The sequence below is a fragment of the Monodelphis domestica genome, chromosome 5 (assembly GCF_027887165.1).
Source record: "Monodelphis domestica isolate mMonDom1 chromosome 5, mMonDom1.pri, whole genome shotgun sequence".
Lineage (NCBI taxonomy): Eukaryota > Metazoa > Chordata > Mammalia > Didelphimorphia > Didelphidae > Monodelphis > Monodelphis domestica.
The window spans coordinates 241,597,142-241,610,247 of record NC_077231.1 but is presented as its reverse complement, the minus strand read 5'-3'; the positions used below and the strand labels follow the sequence as shown (position 1 = coordinate 241,610,247).

Genomic DNA, 13,106 nt, shown 5'->3' with positions numbered 1-13,106 from the left:
CACTAATAACAAGAAGAAAAAAGATCACATGAATACATCAATGGATACAGAAAAAGCTCCAGGAAAATACATTCTTTTATAGGAAATATACCAGAAAGCTGAGGAATAAATGAGCTCAATATAGTCATCTTATAGTTCTAATCAAAGTAAACAACATATATCTAGAATAAAGTTATATAATCTATAAAGTAGAAACACAAAAGAGGTTTCAATTGTCTTATGATCTAATTATGGATAAAGGATGTACATATAATGTTCCTAGTTATATAACAATAGAAGGAATAAGTATAGTTAGCAAGATAAAATTATTGTTCCTTGACAATATCTTTTTCTTTAGTGCCAGTGTCACAAGGCTAATATAATATCTCTGTACCAGAAGACAGGAAGATCTGGGTTCACATTTCACCTTTCATATATAACGTCTATGTAGCCCAGGATAAGTTAATTAATCCCTTGATCCTTTAGAAAAAGCCTTAAATAAATTACTTAACCTTCCTCCATTTCACCTGTAAAATGAGAAAGTTGGACTAGACAATATTAAAGAAGCACTACTGTTGATGGCACCATTGAACATTATCTTTCCCCCTCAAAACCCTCCCTTCTTCCTAACTTCCTTATTGCTATTGAAGGCACCACCATCTCAGTTCAATTTTGGATGTGTTGAGTTTAAAATGTCTATATGACATCCAGTTTCAAATGTCCAATAGATAGTTGGAGATGCAAGAGTAGAGGTCAGAAAGGAGTTTAGGACTAGATAAATAGATCTGAGAATCATCAACATAGAGATGATAATTAAAACCATGCCACTGAGAAGATCACTAAGCAAAACAATACAGAAGAAGAGATTCCAAGTCAAGGCCTTGGGAAACATCTGTGGTTAGTAGATGTGATCTGGAAGAACATCCAGAAAAAGAGAATGAGAGAGAGAGGTCAGACAAGTAGGAAGAGAATCAGGGGAAATCCAAATCATAAAACCCAAAAAAGAGTAAAGTATCAAGGAGAAGAAAAAATGTATCAAGAGCATCGGAAGCTGAAGAGATATCAAGGCAAAAATTAAGCTAAAACCATTAAATTTGGTACTGGAAGAAAGACATAGGATGATAGCTAGTGGATAGGAAGACAAAGTGGAAGGTTTTTAAGTATGAGGGAGAAACTGATATGTTTGTTGACAGCAGGGAAGCATTTGAGAAACTGGAAGAGATTGAAGATTAGTGAGGAAGTATGGATGATACTATGGATGGGCAGCTCAGTGACACAGTGAACAGCATGCTAGACTCAGAGTCAGGAAGACTAATTTTCCTGAATTCAGACATTTATTAGGTATTGTGACCCTGGGCAAGATTCTTAACCCTGTTTGCCTCCATTACCTCATCTGTAAAATGATCAGAAGAAGGAAATGGCAAACTGCTCCAATATTTTTGCCAAGAAAATGCCAAATGGGGTCCCAAAGAGTTGGGACTTGACTAAAAAACAACTAATAATTTTGTGGCTCCAGGCCCAGCTCTTTGTACAGTCTGATACCTAACTGCCTGAGATATTGCACTGCCTTTGAGTATACCTGTGCATAGAGACCAAAAGGATAAAGATCCCAAGCATGGGTCTGAGAAGTATGAGAAGAGCCAAGAGAAAGGCGTGTCATAAAAAAAAAATAACAAACTAATGATAAAAAACAGTCTAGAGGAAGGCTAAGCAAGAAATATAATATTTGACACATCTAATATCAATTACAGGTTTTTTTAACTTAACTTTTCTATAACTATCATCTAGCTTAAAATAGTTTTCTACATCCTACATTTTCCCTCTAAAAGCATGAACAGATAACTATTAACACTTTCAGACTATAACACAACATTTATAAACTATTTTTATCTTATAAAAATATGCCAGTATTTCAGTATCATTTTAAGTATTTTACCACATAGAAAAGTAAGAAATTCAAACTTTTTTTTTTTATAATAAATCCTTACCTTCTGTCTTGGGATCAATACTGTGTATTGGCTCCAAGGCAGAAGAGTGGTAATGGCTAGGCAATGGGGGTTAAGTGACTTGCCCAGGGTCACACAGCTGGGAAGTGTCTGAGGCCACATTTGAACCCACGACCCCCTGTCTCTAGGCCTGGCTCTCAATCCACTGAGCTACCCAGCTGCCCCCAGAAATTCAAACTTTATAAAGCTACAAAGATATGAAAAATTGAATAAGAAAAAGAAAATCCTTGCTTTCAAGCATTTTTAACATATCCTGAGCTAATCTGAGATTTTGTCAATGCCCACATGTATAACAATATGTAAATATTGTCATACTATTATAAATGGAGTCATCAGACCACCTGCTGATGAAATTTAATGGCCAGTAACCACCTCAACTATCAGTATCTTTTTTAAAGCAATTGAAGCCAAAAACTAGGAGAATAATCTTCCCCAACTATACAGGGAAATTAGGTCATGAAAGGAAATATATATATATACATACAAAAAGAGGATCTAAAATACCTCTCAAAACAGAAAAACCTGAACAGACTTCCATTTAAAAGAGTAAATTGGTCTCTTCAACCTAGAAAAAGCTTCTATAGCAATAACAGTCCCTTGACAACAATGCAGCAGAATGCCATAAAGCAATACTGAAAATATTTCAGACACAGGCAACTGATAAAGAATGACAAACCTATGTTTTATGTCAGACAAGGACACACACACCTCCTTTAATATGTATGTATGAATATGTATAGGCATATACATATGTGTTTGTGTATAGATACATGTGTGTATATATTTATACATGCATATAAAAATTGTGTGTGTGCATACAATTTACATAAAGGTAAAATATGTAGGTTATAGGAAATTTGATTATACTTCATCCGTAGCTCATGGATAGTACAAGAACACAACGGTGGTTCTTCAGAAAGAAACTGCTAACATGGTCGGAATTCAACCAATATACTTGGAATTATAGGTTTAATTTTTTTTTAATGTATTAAGTGTTAATTACACTTTAGGTACTACACTAAGTATTAATGACAGAAAGATTTTTTAAAATTGTATCTCCTCCCTTTAAGGAGTTCTAAGATAACACATATAAATGACAGGAAAGGTCAAAGAGAGATTTAAGGAAATAGGTATTTCTTCTTTCTGAAAAGGGGGAGAAGAAATTAGAGAGAAAAATTAACATTTCAACAAGTAAAGACAGGATAGGGATGGATAGAAGGATTGCATCACAGGAAACATAGAAAATAAGTACAAATGCAGAAAATCAGGAAAGGGCAGGCTAAGATCACAATGGGAACCAGGGGTCATAAAGCCAGTAGTATCAGAGGTGGGACTTAAACCCAAGTAATTCCTTGCTCTGAGGCCAACTCTCTATCTACTACACTATGGTGAACTGACAAATATGTCAACTACGAAAACAGATCTAACAAGTTTTTTAAATGTATTTTTAATTGATAAATTTTGATTTGACATGGCAGACAAACATAAATTTTAAAAGCATACTCCCTGAGAATAATTAATCAAAAGTACATTAACGAGTATCTACAACTCTATTGCAACTGTATTAAAGGGATTTTGCTTTAATAAGGTAGTATTTCTGTGTTATCTATCATGTTTAACCTGATTTTCACTGTATTAAAGTTGTTTTTTTAATGAATAGAAATTATTTTCTTTCCTTCCTAACTCCACCTCCACTCCTTTGGTGACTCTGAATAATAGTAGGAACAGAAGTATCTCTTCTTCAAGTATAGGGAAAAAAGAATGAGATACTGAGAGAGGGGGTAAGTAGCTGTTGAAGAATATAGGAAGGAAGCTAAAGAAGTTTCCAAAAAGAACAAATGCAGAACATTAACAGACACCTGAAAAGTTGTTCAAAATTACTCAAAATAAGATAAATATGAAGTAAAACAGACATCAACTCATAGTCATAGTCAAGATGAACATATTAAAAGTTAAAGGGGCTTTGGGAAGACAGGCAGAGCAATTCACTGCTAGAGAAACTGTAAATTGGCCCTACTGCTTAGGAAAAAAAACTGTGAAATTATGCAAGCAAAGTTACTATATTGTTCAACTCATTGCTTCAGAGGTCCTACTTCTGCATTTATATCCCACCCAAGAAAGTAAAGACTGAGAGCAAGAAAAGACTTATTTTAAAATATTAACATCTGAATTAATTATTGTCTGTGAAAACTAAGAGCCTGAAACTATCAGCTCAATGATTAGGAAATGGCTGAACTCTGGAATACGAATCTAAAGGAACAGTAATATCACAAGAAATGTTTGTGATGGAGGAATTCAACTATTTGGAAAGTGGTTGGAAATCCTTTTCTGTTAAGATAGAGATTCTAAAAGACTTCTGACTTACCTTGCTATTTATATTTGTACTGCAAATGTAGAGGAAGAAATCAGAGGAACTAGAGCTGATTCTGATCAACAAAAAGAAATAAGCCACTGGAAAAACAACATAACAGTACCGGAAGAATCATAACATCTATTTGAATCCTATCTCTAATGGTTATTAGCTGTATGAATGCAGTCACTTAATTTCTCTGAGAATAAATTTTCTCATTCATAAAATGGACTGGAACAGATCATTTTAAATATAGATCACTAATGTTTCAGATTCCTCCTTTTTCATCACCTCCTTCTGCATAAAGAGATACGGAAAGAGAGGGGAAAAAAGATAGAAGGTATGATGAAGAAAAGCACACATTAGCAATTATAATAATGAACATGAACAGTATGTACTCACAGAGTACAGAATGGGTTAGGAAACAGAATTAAACAATACCTGTTATTTAGTAAGAAATACACTTCAAACAATAATTCATTAAAAGAGAGGCATTTCAGAAAAAAATTCTTATTTCTCAGGCAAATTTTAAAAAGACGGCAATTATGATTTTCAGGTAAAAGTAAAAACAAGCAAGGTTAAAAGAGATAAGCAAGAAAAAAGTATGCTTAAAGATACCAGAGATCATTAAATAACATCAACTTAATATGCACTTACAGGAAAAGTTATCTAATTACAGGAATAGACAGCAAAACTGTAATAGTCGGGGAACTCAATGTGTCCCTTTTGGACCTAGATAAGTCAAATAAAAATATAAACAAGAAAGAAGTTAAGGCTATGCAAATTTTGGAAAAATTAAATATGATATATCTCGTGAATACTGAATAGGAATGTATTTGTCAGGAGTGCCATGGCATCTATACAAAAATTGACTATGTGCTAGAGTATAATAACTTCATGACCAAATGCAAAAACATTAAATGCATCCTTTATTGACCACTTTCAATAAAAAATAAAACCAATATAGGGACTTCTGAAGAATTCAAACTCAAATTGAACTAATTCCTAAAGACTGGTAAATCAATGGACAAATTACAAAAGTGGATAATTCTATCAAATAAGATTGCAATGAGGGGTCAGCTGGATGGCTCAGTGGATTGAGAGCCAGACCCAGAGATGGGAGGTCCTGGGTTCAAATTTGGCCTCAAAGACTTCCTAGCTGTGTCACTTGACCCCCATTGCCTAGCCCTTACCACTCTTCTGCCTTAGAACCAACACACAGTATTGATTCTAACTAATATACGGTATTGATTCTAAGATGGAAGGTAAGGATTCTTTAAAAAAAATTGCAATGAGATATCACTTAAGGGTCACAGCCAAAGCAATCCTTCAAAGAAAATCTATGTCTCTAAATAATTTAATTAACAAAAAAGGGGGAAAAGAACAATTTATACAATGACTACAAATTGTAAAGGAAAATAACTGAAAAGCTAAAAATCCTGAACAATGTAATGAATAATCATGATTTCTACTTCTTGGGAGAGAGATGTGGTAGAAGAGCTCACATTTTCAGCCAAAGCTAGATTTATTTTGCTTACCTAGATTTATGAATTACAAGAGGGCTTTTTTTTTCTCTCTCTAGAGAAGAGGAAAGAGAGTTATTGAAAGGAAGGGGCTTTGGCAAGAGCTGGGTCATATCTCTGTATCTCTAATGCACATAGCAGGCCTTTAGCAAATATTTACTGAAATGAATAGTGAGACAATATTCTGCTCTCACCAGACCAGTCAGAATTCTGCTTTCAGTTCTATATTACACTTTAGGAAAAATATGTAAAAGTTGGAACATGTTTATAATCATGACAACAGAAAATTAGCTGAACATGGAATGTTGAACCTAGAAAAGAAAGCATAAGAAAGGCCATGATTGATATTGTTAAATATTTCAAAAGCTGCTATGTGGAATAGGTATTACACAATCTACTTGGATAAAGAAGAGATAATCAGGACCTGTGTCACAGGAAAGCAGATTATGTCTCAATAGTGTTATAATTAAAATTAATCTGGAGGCTTGTTACTAGATTTAGAAGCATTTAATAGTAAAGAGAGAGAAAGAAAGTAACAGATTTTAGCCTTTCTAACTTGAGGTAAAAATCCAATCCTCTGTTGTAGCCAGCCCCCAAGTCTCAGCTTGTCAGAGATGGCCTGGTGAGAAAAGATAGCAGCCAGAGAGTCAGTTAGTTCAAGAGTCTGATCCAGAGAAAAGAGAGCTCTCTGCTTCTCCGGGTTTTTAAAGCCTGTAACTCCTCTCTCTATGGCGATGTTTGGGGGACATTGGATGCCCCAGAGGACACATGACTCTGTGATTCCTATGTCCCGCCACTTAGGTGCACAGGATCAGGGTCCCCTAAATATTTTAATTCATCGAATAGGAAAAAATTTTTAAATCAATTAAACCTGTCTGGACATAGAATGACCTGACCTAGAAGAGAGTAAATGTTTCTAGCACAAAGGCTGAATGAATCAGAGGCATTTTATTAAGCATTTACTACATGCTAGGCATTAGAGATAAAAATAGAAAAGCAAGATGGTCTTTATCTACCCTCCAGTAACTTTGATTCCACCAAATGTACTGAGAAACTGTACTGAGAATTCAAAACTGAGATAGAGGTTGGATTAGGTGCATTTTGAAGTCTTTTTCAACTCTATGACTTGATTTGATTTCCAACTCTGTTTCCTACTCTGTGAAATGAATTTCATAGAATTCTAAAACAAATAAGCTTCAGAGATGCATCTAATTCACTCCCTACACTTTACAAATAAATTAATTTAGATCTAGAGATACTATGAAACTTGTCCAAGGTTAGGTCATTTTTAAGAATTATATGCAGTTTCATTCCATAACTGATTAATATGGAAGTATAATTATGACAAAGTATCCCTTTCTACTCTCCACATCTCTATTCTCACTATATACTATATTTGAAACTTTAGTAGAAGTGAACATGTACCCACAAATATTTATGAGTTTCTACATGTACACAGTCTAAGACCTTTAATTCATTCAAGAATTCAAGATAATGCATTCATATAAATTATGAAGTTATTACTTAGTGGCAAAAGAATATTTAGAGAAACTTCCTTAGTTGGATTTCTGTGAAATAACTCATTTCCTCCTTTCTAAATCTAAAGTGTTTCTGGGAAGCCTACTGCTTTTTGTTCATCAAATATTATCAAAAAATATTTTCTGGAATAAAAAGAACTGTGATGCCATCTGCTGACAAAAATAATCCTAAAAATCTTACTTGGAAAATATGTTTTTTAAAGTTTCTTTTAAAAGAAAAAAACACAACTTAATGTTTATTTACTTCAAGATAAAGAAGGATAATATTCAATAATTAATTTTAAAATAAGCTAATATATATCTTTTTTTAAACTCTGAGTTACAAATAATTACAATTATTTAGCAACTTTTGCAAAATGTAAGCCTGCCTGAAAATAGATACCTTTCTAATCTACTACTGGTGCTTTTAGCAAATAGACCAAAAAAATTCAAGTGCAGCATGATTTAAATGCTCTATTTTCTCAACATGCCATATATGATGATTTTATAAAATGCTTATCATCGTCTGGAAAGTAAGAAAAGAAAGAATAAGAATTTAGATAAAGAATAAAAGCAATCTAATTAAGTGGAATACTATTGCTATTTTTTTCTAGTTAGAAAAAATAGTGCATATTTTCTGTTTGAAATTTTAGAATTTCTAATATTAAACTAAAACTGTCGCATGCCATATGCTTGACCTAATAGCATACACATACGATAATTTCTTTTGATGAAAGGATTAAATTCATATATGTTACTTAAAACCTAGAAATGTCTTATACAAATCTGGGTAAAACTGGAATGAGCTGAATTTTTCTTCTCAATGCATTTTAAAAATTAGCTTTTCTTTGTATGGACACAAGCACACAATTTCACAGAATAACAATTAAATCCACATATCTACCAATAGCAAAGGCAAAAAAAATTAGCACACTAATTTATTCATTCCTTACACAGAAGGGGGCAAATGATGAAACAACCCACAATCAAAATAAAATCCACTTTCCACTGATTCCACGTTGCAAGTCTTCTCAGTGTTATAATTCATTTTTATCTTTAACAAAATACAAAACAAAACAGCGATTAAACTGGCTAATTGGGAAAGCCTATCAATCAACAGACCAAAAGCAATGAAAAAACATGTATATGTTATAATAAAATGAAAATGATAAGACTCCCCCTGCTCCCAAATGGAAGGTGTCATAATTAAGTAAATTCTCTTTTGCTCTTTTAAATTTCAATTTTTTATTAATATATTTTAACACCATCTGTCTGATTGCATCTCTTCTTCTTTCCCTAAACTTCAAGCCATTCCTTCTAAAAACAAACAAAAACCTTAAAAGAAAGCATTTTATTTAGTAGAACTACCCAATACATAGAAATGAGTCAGAAAGTATATAAAATGCCCCATGTCCCTAATCTTTCACATCCAAAAAAAAGGAAGATCTGTTTTCTCATCTCTTCTTCAAGAAAAGGCCAGGTCTTTATTACTCCAGTGTTTGGTTTGTAGTAATAGTATAGCAGCTTCAGGTTCTGGCTACTTAATACTATGAAATTAAATGTTAATAATAGCTAGAATTTCTATAGTGCTTAGGCTTTACAAAATGATTTACGTATTCTTTTGATCTTCTAAACTTCATGAGAGAGGGGTGCTACTATCATCCCAATCGTATAGATGAAGAAACATAGGCTGATGGAGATTAAGTGATTTGCTGAGGATGACACAGTTAAGAGTTTGAAGCAGAATTTGAACTCAGGTCTTTCTGACTCCAACTCAAGCACTCATCTACTATACCACCTAACTGAATCTGCTCATATAAGTCTTCACAAACTTCTCTTTTATTCTTGTGAATTTTAAAAATCTCCATCTTGGTCTAGCACCCAAAAATTGTGCACACCCACACTACACGGGCATGTGCTAGTCAAGGACAAATCAGAAATAACTAACTGCCCACCTGGGCTGTCCTAAGCCAAGCTTGAGCCACCATTGGCACTTGTGAGGCACAGGAAGTGAGGGAGAAAGCAGCCTCTGGAATTCGCTCACTTCCTGTAGACAGGGAGAGACTCGAGTTCGTGCTAGAAGCTTGAGCAAGGTGGAGGCCCGAAGACAGCTTCCCTTCAGATCGGTCACGTGAGTCAAGGACTGATTCCTTTCCACCTTGGCCCTTTGGGCCTAATCTCCGAGGTTGAGTAACCCCTTTCCCTTTTCTCCTTTCTCCTTCTCTCCCTCTCCTTTTTCTTACTCCCATTGTGATTAAACCCACGATAAATTCCATCCTGACTTGAGTGTTTCATTTTAGGAATTTCATAAGTGAATTCCTTGGCGGCCACAGTTTTAATATAACAATGAAGTCTATCTCTTTCCTTTGGTGACAGAGCAAAGGAACTCTAGATAGGAACCTACTGCATACACAGTCAAACATAACTGACTAGCTGATTTTACTAAACTTTCATCTTTGTTTTTAATTTTAATTGCATGGAATACCTTGCTAGGTAGGAAAGGAAGGAAGAATATAGTTAGAAATGAAAGATGAGAATTAAGGATACACATGAAACATGTTGTAGACCATTCTCACAGAGATGTTTTTTAAACAAGGCAATAATTTTTATTTAGTCTCTATCTATAGTTGTCTTTTTTTTAAAGACCAGGTCTCTCTTATCCCACCTCTGCTCTAAGTATAGTATGAGACACTCCTGATCAGGAAGAAAGCTTTGGTCCATTCAATTTTGGACCTTGATTGATTTCTCTCCTTGGGAATCCTGGTGGACTCCCAAATCCAGGGGCTTACATATTAATACTGAATTTAATTCCTACTGCTTAACTTGGCCCACTGCAGCTAAGAACTCCCAAGCTCAAGCGATTCAATAGCTTCAGTTTCTTTGGTAGCAGAGAATATAAACATATGCCACTACCACTACTAAGTAGTGTTCTTTCATAAAAATAATTTTTTTCATAAAAAGTAGGTATGAATTATACAAGTCTCTGTAAGAGATAAACTCAAAAGAACATAATAAGGAACAACATCTAATAAAGCATACATTTCTAAGTACATATAGGAAGACACTAGCTATTTCACTGTCAAATATTCCATTTCAAACTAGTGTTTGCTATTCTTCCCAATTTAATTGGTCAATATCAAGCAATTATTTACTTTGTGTCAGCTATTACAGTGAGCACTGGTGATATAATGAAAAGAAAAAGCAGTCTTCACCCTCAAGCAGCTTAAATTCTATGTAAGCCAACACATAAATAAAAAAAAAAACAAGTAAGAAACATACAAAATTAAAGATAATCTGAGAAAAGATACCAGATATTTGGGGAGGAGTGGGAAGAGAAATGGAACCAGCAATGTTTTCTTGCAGAAGATAGCATTTGAGCTAATTCTTGAAGGAAGCCAAGTATTCTAAGAGGCAGAAGTGATGGCAAAGAGCATTCTAGGGGAGGTAGGGGCATAGTCAGTGCAAAGGCAAGGATATGAATGGTGGAATGTCATGTGTAAAGAACAAAAGGGGCAGTATAGCTTGATCATAGTGTCAATGAAGAATGTAAGAAGCCAGAAAAGTTAGGAGGAAATAGTCAGGTTGTGAAGAGCTTTAAATGATCAAACAAAAGAAAAAAGGACTTAAGGTTATTGGAAATCACTGGTGTTTATTAATTATGAAGGTGACATGGGAAGACCTATGCTTTGGCGGCAGTGTGAAAAATGAGTTTATCGATTAAAGTGGGGAGTCTTGAAGTAGAAGTCAAATAAAAACCTACTGCAATAGTCAAGGGGCAGATGTAACAGGACCAGCTGTGTGAAAAGAACACTGAAGATATGTAGAAGACATATTTGGCAAATATCAGTATATGTTTGAGGTGAGTGAGTATGAAGAGTCAAGGATGACACCAAAGTAGCAACCTTTAAGTGACCAAGAGGATGGACAGTAACATATAATTTTAAAAGAAGGATAAATTAAAGAGATGGGGAGAAAAGAAATTCTATTTTGGACACAATGAGTTTAAAATACTCACTTGGCACTAAGTGTGAAATGTCCAAAAAGAAGTGGGCTGGACTGCAGAAAAAAAAGCCTAAGGCAGTGATGGTGAACCTAAGGCATGGGAGCCAAAGATAGCACTCAGAGCACACTCTGAGCATGCAACCCCCCAACCCCCCCCCACACACACACACACCACCCCCAGAGTTGGTTCCTAGAAAGGCAGAGAGACTCAGGCAGAGCTGCTCCCCTCCTCTCCACCACACCTGTTGATATTTTCTCACATCCCCCACCCCTCTGCCCAGCAGTCAATGGGAACTCACAAGGGTTAAGGTGGACAGCTCACAGAAGGCAGAGCTGGAGGGGAGCAGAGCACTCAGGCTATTCCCCCTTCCCCTCTCTATAGATGCTGAGGGAGACAGGCACAGTGCTCAATCTAGGGGGTAGGGTGGGAGCAGGCCTGGCATTCTGTCTCTAAAAGGTTCACCATCACTGGTTTAGGGGAATATATGGGTGTGGGAATCACTTGTATAGAGATAAATGATCCCATGGAAATTGATGGATGACATTATTAAGTGAAATATTACACTGAGAAAATTGAAGAAGGTACAAATAGAGCTTTGAGGTATATCCACAGTTAGCAGATGTAGCTAGCTAGCATTTTTTTTTATATAGTATTTTAAGGTTTGCAAAGCACACAATGAATATAAAGATCCTTCAAAGGAAAGGAAACACAAGAGAGATCAAAAAGGTAGAAGAGAATGAGGAGAGAGTCACATAATGAAAACACTGAAGAAAGTGATGAATAATTTCAAATACTCCAGAGAAGTCAGGAAAGCTGAGTACACAGAAAAATGATGCAAAGTGAAACAGGAAGAATCAGGAAATGCAATGATAATAATAATGGAAAGGAAAAATCACATTGGAAGACTACAGAAACTGACCAGTCCTTGACTTCAGAATACAGGTGATAAAGCTTGGCATCTACATTTTAGCAAAGACATGAATGACTAGAGGTGCAAGATATCACACTTTCAGACACAGAAAATGTGTTGACTTGTTTTGATTGTTTTTATTTGTCATAACAGCAGGTGGGTAAGTTAGTAATGAGAAAGAAGAAAGGGAGGGAAGGAAGGTTAGAAAAAGGAGAGGAAGAGAAATGGAGAGAAGAAGGAAAGGAAGAGAGAGAAAAGGAGGGAAGAAACAGTTAAGATGTTTAATGAAAGACAAACTGTAAGTGGCAAAATGATATATTAGAGATAAATTTCAAAAGTAATCCTTTTCTATGCTCTAATTTCTTCCTGTCTACATAGAGAATAGCTTTTGTAATGTGTGGAATGATTGGTGAATGATCAAAAAAAGTGGATGATGTTGGATAAGGTAGATTAATTAACAGAAATAAGAAATGAGGAGTCAGAATTTCTCAGCTATAAGTAGCCTTGGTTCTAAAAATCCCAATGTACTTTATTCAACCAATAAAAAAGTACACTATCCTGACAGAGAAGTGATGGTCTCAAGACACAGAATGAAATACACATATCATACATATATGGGCAGTGTAGGAATTTATTTTGCCACAGTATGTATTTCTTGCCCAAGGATTTTGTTGTTGTTTTTTCCTTTTTTCAGTTGATAAGGTGGAGGGAAGGTATGTTTGAGGTAGAGTGAATGTAAAGAAATAAAATAAATGCTTGTTAGTTGAAAAATAAAGAATAAAAGCCTAATTAAAAATATATTACCTATATACTATTAA

General features: G+C 34.8%; 1 protein-coding gene across 4 annotated transcripts in view; it reads right to left on the bottom strand.

Annotated features, from left to right (window-relative positions):
- Positions 1-13,106, bottom strand: part of WDR37 (WD repeat domain 37) — a 98,757-nt gene that overhangs the window by 25,504 nt on the left and 60,147 nt on the right. The gene's annotated exons all lie outside the window — the stretch shown is intronic.